This window comes from Poecilia latipinna, unplaced genomic scaffold, assembly GCF_001443285.1.
Source record: "Poecilia latipinna isolate Pla-1442-1.1 unplaced genomic scaffold, P_latipinna-1.0 Scaffold49, whole genome shotgun sequence".
In the NCBI taxonomy this organism is placed as follows: domain Eukaryota; kingdom Metazoa; phylum Chordata; class Actinopteri; order Cyprinodontiformes; family Poeciliidae; genus Poecilia; species Poecilia latipinna.
In genome coordinates this window covers 105,467-114,657 of record NW_015112665.1, presented here as the reverse complement: position 1 = coordinate 114,657, position 9,191 = coordinate 105,467, and the positions used below count along the sequence as shown (strand labels likewise).

Here is a 9,191-nt window from a genome sequence, read left to right as displayed (position 1 = left end):
AAAAAAAAAAAAAAAAGAAAAAAAAAAACACACTCCTCAGCTCCACCCAAAAGCCTGCAGACTGATAGGAGATAAGCACAACAGGTTTTCCCTCTCGTGATCGGCATTATTTCACACCAGCTACTTTTGACACAGAGAAAAGCAGAGCGATAACGGCTTGTGGAGACCTGTTCTTCCAAGTGGCGCGAAACCGAAGGTGGCAAGTTTCAGACCCTGCCCACTCATCTGGTGGAATATTCCACTGAGCAGCACACAGATCTGCAGTCTTACTCATTCCTGCAGGCTCGCTTAATGCCGACTAAAAAAAAACAAACAAAAAAAAAAAAAACGGCAAATGAAATCAACAATATCAAACTCACTGACCTGCACACGTTTACACAAGTGAACAGCAAACTGACGACGAAACACAAGCTAGTAAAGGCAACAAAGGTTATTTTACTGGTACAGACGTATATGAGCAGATTCTTGCAGATGTTATTATTTTGATTTTCTGTTACATTCCCCTAAATAGCAGCCAAGAATAAAATATTTTTATTGCTTGGTTGTATGCAAATATTACCGTATCAGCAGGTTTGAAAATATGCTTTGTGCCAACTGTGAGACAGGCAGCATGCCAAAATAAATCTCAATATTTTATTTACTACATTACATGTATTTTTTTTCTATTATTTCACTGACTAATCTATTGTAGTCTGATTTAATGTCAAACTAAAATAGTTTGGGTCCTCCTAAACAGTTAGGACAACCCGAACCGTTTCAATTTTCTAAATGTCAGAATAAAAGGAGAGAGAAACGTTTTGAAACTTCCCCTAAATTCAGACGTCTGCATACTTTTTCTTAGTGTTTGGTAGATATGAGTTGAATTAAAGCTTTTGTAGTTTTCTGGGATTTTTAGCTCATTCCTCCAGACAGAACCAGAGCAATCGAGTCCGGTTTCTTTCGCCCTCACACACACTTCCAGCTCTTCTCAAAAAAATTTTTCCATAGCATTTGCAAACTGTAATCTGATTTTGTGTAAATTATGGAGACATTGCTTCTTCCTCACTGATTGGCCTCGTCACACTGTGGATGATGACACTCTGACCAGTTTCTCGCAGCATCTTTGCAGCATATTTTCCTTTGCGCTGCAGGAGATATCATCATTTCACACCATAATTGTCCATCTACTTAAGCACTGAACATTAAAAACATACATTTCATTTATTTTTTATAATTGTCCCACGGTGTTATACAAGGAAGCACCATTTTCAAAGTGCTGCCTTTAAATACAACCACAGGTGAGTCTCAATTTAATTCAAATATTGTAAATTAATCAGATGTTTTAGGCCTTTAAGTATTTCTTAATTGCGTAAAGCTCTAGTAATCTTAGCATTTTTTTATGATATTTTTACAAATGGAAATATTTTTTTTAAAATACCCGACATAAAACAGGAGAAAGTTTAATCTTTCAAGAAAGAAAATAATGTTATTATCATTTTTATAGAGTTTAGCTGTATATTTAATCAGAAATGACATATTTAGTAAGTCATTTCAGTTTGTTTCAGCACTCAATAATAAATACATTTTATTGTAAATGACTGCAAAATTCTATAGTAAAGAGCTACGAAGTTGCGTTTTATCGCTTCCCAGTTCGCGTTCATCCAACACGATTTTGTACGGATATGAACTCCATCACTGACACGGATCAAATTTAATTTGAGGAAGCATGAGAAAGAATGTCCTGTTAAAGAAAACCGAGCGAGAGAGCGGCTATCACTCCGAGCGTCTCATTACAGTGTTAATGACATTACTGGCACTCGGCCGGGTATCTTCTCCCCTCTTTTTTTTTTTTATTTTTCCCCCTTTCACAGAGAGCGGGCCCATTCAGACGGTGTCGTCTGTAGAAACTCTGTTCACATGCAGAACGCAAACAATCAGCGCACTGTTTGGTTTTTAAGTGAAAACTCTCATGTTCTCAAAATTGGAAACGCGCTCTCCTTGTTTTTGTAACTGAGAACAATCCAAATCAAACGTGTCGTTTTACAGAATATGAAAACATTCTAGGTGAGGCCATTTTTTTTTTAGGTGACAGATTTGTGTACTTATGTCAAAAATGTGCAAAAGTGAAAGAAAAACATCCATGATCTCAAAGGTAAGAACAAGTTGATCAGAATTATCAAGCAAATAACTGACTTGAACATGTGGCGGAGAAATGTCTCCATATCTCACAGAACATATGGCAACTGCCGCAAAGGTAAACTTTAACTGTGACGGCAAACAGTGGAGAGATAAGTGTAAGCGGAGCGTGTGGTGTGTGTGTGTGTGTGTGTGTGCGCTTCCCCCTAAATGAACTAAAGAGAGGCACGACGCATCACACCAACACACACCAACAAACACACGATGCCAGACATCGCTGGCATCCAGACAGGTTTCTTTGTAGCCATTTAATCAGAAAGTGGGATTCACTTGGTCATTGGATGAACATCTTGTGAGGATGAGTCACTGAAAATTATATTGGAAACGACCCAACAGGACGGAGACAAAACGACTTTGACGAAAGTTTGAGGAGAGAAACTTTAGATTTGATAATAAACGCAGAGACAGCAATACGTTTATACCTGTGGCTGCAGAGCCGAACAAAAAGCAGTCAGGACAAATTTGAATAAGCTTTTTATCTTGTTTGTCCCTGCTTTGCCTTTGGCATTGGAGGAAAGTGGACAAATAATAAAAGCGTCTTCGACTTTCATCATTTCTGCAGCCCTTTAATTGTTCGGTTTTGTCATTCTAGGAGCTGACAGTTGTGTTTTTACCAATTCTGAAAAAACTAAAACTTTTGAAAAGTCTGATACCGTCGTACAATGACATTATTTAATTCTCTCTGCAAAAAATGGCTTCAGCTAATGGATGCAAATCCCAGGCAAATCCTGCTATAGTGAGACATGTTAACCTCTGATCTTATGCTGTGAATTCAAGTGAATGTAAAAAATTATCTTAGTTTCGCAAGAAAAGACATTGTGACAGTGGCTTAAAAAATATCCAAATGCTAAATCCATTATTCTTGCCTGAATTTTCTCCAGCTCTCACAGTAATGCAAGCTTTGTAAATCCAAATTTCGAAAAAGAAAAAGAAAAAAAAAAGAAATGCATGTAAGGTTTACAATGTTTCAGCACAGTGGAAACACCATGATCATGTGGTGTCTGGTGTTTTTCAGCAAAACTTTGAGGTTCACAGCTGACCTTTTGTCTAATTTTTCAATATTCAGCACATTTGATTGTTTTTATTTGTTGTTTGTTGAGATTTTTGGCCTTAGTGGCAAATATCCCTACTTACACAGAACAACATCTGTGCTTTAAGTGCAACACGTACCGCACCTTTAACACACTGTATGGCTCCATTTATGTACATTAAAACTGAACACTTTAATCAAAAAGAAAACTTTAAATCCAATTCAAAGTGTCAAACAACAAGATCTCCTCAAGAAGACTGAAATCATAAGATCAAAACTGCTGAGATGCCTGAAGTAACTGAGTCAACAACAATCATTATAGATGGAAAACTAAACTGTGTCACTTTGACAGCAGAAATGTTGCAGGAATATGACTGCAAGTGATGAGGTTAAAAGACCTGGAACAAAACAAAGCATTAGAAAAAGCTATTAGATGCTTGATGAATGAGAACAGAAGATAAATAAGGAAGAGTCACAAAAAGATAAAGAAAAGACAGAAAATTAACTCAAAATGCAGAGAGAAGGGGAAGTCAACCATGTGAAACGTCTTTATAACTACAGTGTGTGTGTGTGTGTGTGTGTGTGTGTGTGTGTGTGCGCAGCAGATCTAGTGAGATAAGGAGGAGGTTACTGACGGCCCTGCTGTAAGTGAGAAAAAAAAAACAACCACTGGCTCATAATGTGACGACTCATTTCTCGTCCTCCTGTTTCTTCAGACCTGAGCTCCAGAACCACACAGGAGACGGGATTGGGGTTACGTACACAAAGGATCAGAGCTCGGGATTAAAAACAAAAAAACAGAACAAAACTGATCCCGTGTCCGAGTGTGTTGGAAAGAGAAAGACAAAAAAAAATAAATAAATAAAAGAATGGCTTGAAAAAAGGAAGCGAAGACTAAAACCTCAAATTACATCTGAACAGGGGTCATATGAAAGAACCACATTTGATTTTAATCACAGACTTCCTGTATTCGTTTTACTTCACCTGGTTAGCAAGAAGTTATTGATGCAAAAAAATCTTGGCTGTATTTCATTACCATAGTCTGCAGTATTTTATGAGATAATAAAAAAGACCAGCTGTTGAAACACACTGGTAGCAAAAACACCCATCGCTTTCATTTACGCAGAGCCGTTTTAAAACTGCAGCCACATCTGTAAAGCAGCTGATTGTAGGCTGGGCACCAGAGCAAACAACCCAACAAAACGAAATCTTGTTAAACTACTGTAACTCTAATGCTTGTTTTGAGTCCCGTTTTAAGATTAAGAGGAGATCTGGTTATTTCCAAATAGTTTTGAATGCACCTTTATCTTCCTGAACCCTTAGACTGTTGGTTGTCTAAGTCAGTGATTTTTACTCGAGGTCAGACTGTGAGAATGTCAGGCCCATCAAGTCAGAGCAACACTTGAGTCAATGCAATGGTAGTTCGTCTTAAAGAGCATTTTGTTTATTGTGGGAGGGAGAAACAACGGTTTTATCTACTTTTTAAAAAATTAGTGGTGATATTTTGATATTTACACTCAGTAAGACATTAAATAAAAGCTATTTCAAAGTCAAAAACCAATTATCTTTATTTCATGAAAAAAAAAAACAGTTTCAGAATTTTTCAAAAGCAATGTTCATTATTTTAACCCTTTGTTATTGTCTGCATAACTTTAGATTTAATGTAGGTGAGTTGTTTGAAACCACAACAACAAAAATGTAAGCATAGGTAATGCTGTACGTGCAACACTAACACATAAAAGTTCTTCACCAGAGAAAAATTTTCCCATTACAGCACTTGTCGGTTTTTGAGGAACCCGACAGCTGACTAAGCTGACCCAAAAACTTTTCTCGTGATGCAGAAACAGATCTAGAGTCACAGCGAGTGCAATGACCTCGACTGCAGACACTTCAGTATGAATAATATATTTTGAACGGGTCATTGTAAACTCAAAAACACACCGCAAAGCCTTGTGTTTCTCTACTGAAATATCTGGGTTCACCTGTTGAGTGGATCTGAAATAACAAGTAAATCAGGGATTCACAAGTCTGGATATTATGGCAGGAGATGAAAAGAAGCCGACTAGTCTACAAATCTGGCTTTATTTATGCAAAAATACCCTGGTCCTGCATCTTCACTGTCAAATATTGATTTGTCTGACTTATAAAGGTCAGTGTGGGTGTGTGCCCACATTACATACAGACGTATTGTGTGCTCATGTGACATTCTCAGCTTGTGACTATATGCGTCTGCATGCATCTTATGAGCTGGTAATAACCTGATGCTGACACAGCAGCCGTCAACAGTCAGCAAAGACTTCATCAAGAGGAAGTCGACTGCTTTCACTTCAGCATAAGCCGGCTGCTCGCCAACACACACATACACACGCGCGCGCACACAAAGCAAAACCTAAACTGCAACGCAAACAAAATGAAACGAAGAGCCTGACAGATTTAGAAGGAAGGAGTTTCCTCAGAGGCAGCGTGTTTTTGGTTCTTTTCTGCAAAACCAGTCAGGTGACTCCAAAAACCAAAGGTTATGACCCAATACAGGGAAGCTCTTATTGCACTGTTGGTCTGGTTTACAAAACTGACTTGTTAATCATAGAAGTAGATCATCCAGAAGAGACTCACCAAAAGGCATCGAAAGCTTCATAAATGTCCCCGAGACGTTGTTCCTTTGGTCCTGGCCGTTAACGTGAAGCCGGGCAGTCGAGTCTGAACCAAGAACACAAACAGACACCGAAGAGGTGAGACTTAACAAATCAGCACACAGTGTGTACAGAGCAGCACTATTTCAGCTTTTACTGCACATTAAATCAATGCAGCAGCAAACACACACACACACGCACACACACGCACACACACTCTCTCACGCAAAAGAAATTATTCATGTTTTGCTTCTCCGGTTCCTCGCAGCGGGATTCGGATTCAAATTTATGTGCAGAAGGCGCCTTGCAAAAGGTTTTGCTGCACCTTAAGCATCTTAAGCATCTTAAGTTGTCGTTTTAGACAAAACAACAGAAAGTTGAGCATAAATTTTACTAGGAAAAGAAAATTAAATCTGGATGGGTTTGGAGCATTTTTTAAATAAAATTCGGAAAAGTGTGCCATGCTTTTGTATTCAAGGGAAGAATAAAAGGCTATGTATGACATGGTTCCCCATGGTTAAACACGGTGCTGGCAGCATCATGCCGCAGGGACAAGCTGTTCAGAGTTGATGGGAAGGTGGATGGAGCTAAACACAGGCTGATCCTGGGAAAAAACCTGTTAGAAAATAGTTGAGTAGAGTACAGAGTCGCTTTCTAACAGCACAACAACCCCAAACACACAGCCAGAGACATGATGGAACGATTTAAATTAAAGCATAGCTAAGTGTTACACTGGCCTAGTCAAAGTCCAGAACTATATCCAACTTAGAATATGCAACCAGACTTGGAAATTGGTGTTTTACACAGACTCTCAATTCAACTTGTTTTGTAAATACGAATGGGTGACTAGATGAAAGACGTTGGTAGAGATGCACACCAAAAGATTCTCAGGAGAAAAAACATCTATCACGTTTCTTCAACTTTACAATAATGCATTTGGTGCATCACATAAAACAATACGGTTAGTGTTTGGAAAGAGACAAATACAACAAACAGAAAGGGTTACTTTTGCAAGGCACAATTTGCATATTTTTTTGAATACATCTAATAGAAAGTACAACAAATGTCAACACAAACCAGTGAGCAGAATGTTCTTATAATAAAAGTTTGGAGTTTCCTCTTATGCCCAGAGGAAAACAAACTGAAAGCGATCCTTATTAAAGACTGCTGAGCCGAATTTAAAATCTGAAGGACGGAGTTTCAGCTAAAGTGTCCAAAAAGTGTCGATCTTCTCAGATCTTAAATAGATAAAATTACATCTAGTCATGTGGGATATCACACCTTTAAAGCAAATACAGACACGAGTCTTAATCCTCACACTGCTTCTGGTGCGTTCAGCCGCTCCTTCCTGGTTAATAACAAAAGAAGCTGCAGAGAAATGAACGAAACATTTGCGCAAACTGCAACAACAATCACTGCTAATCTCAAATTCTAATAATGCACATTTCCTAATGAGCGCAGGAGAAATTAATGCAACCTGATATATCCTGTAAAGTAATGTAAATGCCTCTCTTCTTCTTCTTCCTCTTCCTCCTCCTTTTCAGCAGCAACCTGAGATGCTGAGTATCCTGGCTCTCAGAGCCAACCAGGAGCAGCAGCTGCTGCTGGTGGTGGGGGACGGCAAAATCCGTCCCCCACCACTGTTGTTGTTGTTGTTGCTGTTTTTAACCGGACACTGCGCTCACCTCGCCGGGTCGTTGACAGCCAGTTGGCTCGGTGTTTGTGTCCTCCGGGAGGTCGGACAGTCGCTGCTCTGGCTCTGCGGCAGAACGTTGTTGCTTCACAGGCTGTCCGCTGCTCCTACGACTGAAGCCAGGGCTTTAAATGCGCCTTTAAAGGAATATCTGTCGGAAGACGAGACGCAGCGCCTGGCTTCCGTCGACGACACGGCTTGTTTTGCATAAGGGGGCGGGGCTTCGTCGAGTGACGTCATCTCGACGTATCGCATTGTCAACTGAGTGGCAGGATATTTATTTATTTGATACGTGATTATAAATAATGATCCAATGAACACAAAACGAAAGAAAGAAAGAAAGATACATAAGATACATTTTAAACTGATTTGACATTTTTATTTTCTTTGTAAAGGAAAATGTCATTCAGAAAAATTATTTTACAGCATAAATGATGCTGTCATTTGTTTTTCTATGGATGTGGTGACACATTGTTTATTTTTCTGCATTAACTCTAACCCAGTCACGTTCACACAATTCAGTACAATAAGTTTATTTCCTATTACAGAAAAGGTGTCGCCCTTGGTAAAGCATCAACATTATCTCAAACTGAATGAAATAAAAACATAAATTTGAATGTTCAAACAATATCTTGACATTGCCAACAATCTCTAAAGTGCATAGGGAATTTTATCTTAATTATACTTTACAGTTTAAAGTTAATTAGATTTTCTGAGAGCTTCTATGTGTTAATTCATAACTGTCTGTGTCACACACAGAAGTCTTTTCTCTTTTTGCCACTGTGCACCTAGCTGAATGAGGACTTGTATTTATCTTTCACCACAAACAGGAAGTAGATAGTTAGAGAGGTAAAAGAAACCCTTCAACGGAGAAATGCAGCACAGAGTGACTGCTTAGAGTCACTAAAAGTCTTCATAGCAATCATTGAGTGCTGTAAACATGCTCACCGTGTTTTGATGGCATGCCAGGAAAAAGCCCTTTTGGTTCTACAGCTATAAAAGTAAAACTTGCTAAACGTACAGGAAGTTTAACTATGGTCAGATGAGTGTTAGGGTAAGGTTTTTGGTAACACTCCACATGGTTTCGGCTTTAAGCACAGGATGAAAATGTAAAAAAGTGCCTGAATTGTGGCGAATCTGTCATGCTGTGGGCCTGTTTATCCCCCAGATGCTTCTGAGAATCTTTTTAATGTTTATCATGCCAAGAGATGTCAAATAAAAATCTGATGGGCACTGGTAAAAATCTGAATGTGGGTCATCATTGGATCTGTAAAAAGGATGATGATGGTTTACCAAACACAAACCAACCATGGTTTGTTTGGCTTCAATGGGTTTTTTTCAGCCCAAAGACCTAAATCATATAGAAAGCCTGCAAGAGGAACTGAAGAGGCTATTAGAGAGGAAACAGAGCCCTAAGAGTAAAAGTAACCAATATTGTATATAATTTATTTATGTTTTTGTTTTAGTGCACTTTTTTTATAAAAGAAAATTAAAGGTTGCTTTATATATACATAGTTATATATGAAGCATATATATATATATATATATATATATATATATATATATATATATGTGTGTGTGTGTGTGTGTGTGTGTGTGTGTGTGTGTGTGTGTGTGTGTTTTTTATAAAAATATAGAGATATTTATATATATATATAAATGA

General features: G+C 38.3%; 1 protein-coding gene across 2 annotated transcripts in view; it reads right to left on the bottom strand.

The window, feature by feature from the left end:
- slc45a4a (solute carrier family 45 member 4a) overlaps positions 1 to 7,741 on the bottom strand; it is a 56,707-nt gene extending 48,966 nt beyond the window's left edge. The window contains exons 1-2 of one of the 2 annotated variants that reach the window (XM_015050463.1): positions 7,521 to 7,741; positions 5,819 to 5,902 (exon numbers count right to left, since the gene is read on the bottom strand). The gene's annotated coding sequence lies outside the window, so the exon portion shown is untranslated. Of the gene's footprint in view, positions 1 to 5,818; positions 5,903 to 7,312; positions 7,409 to 7,520 lie in introns of those variants that run through there. The other variant, XM_015050471.1, reaches the window with a different exon arrangement.
- Positions 7,742 to 9,191: the final 1,450 nt, after the last annotated feature.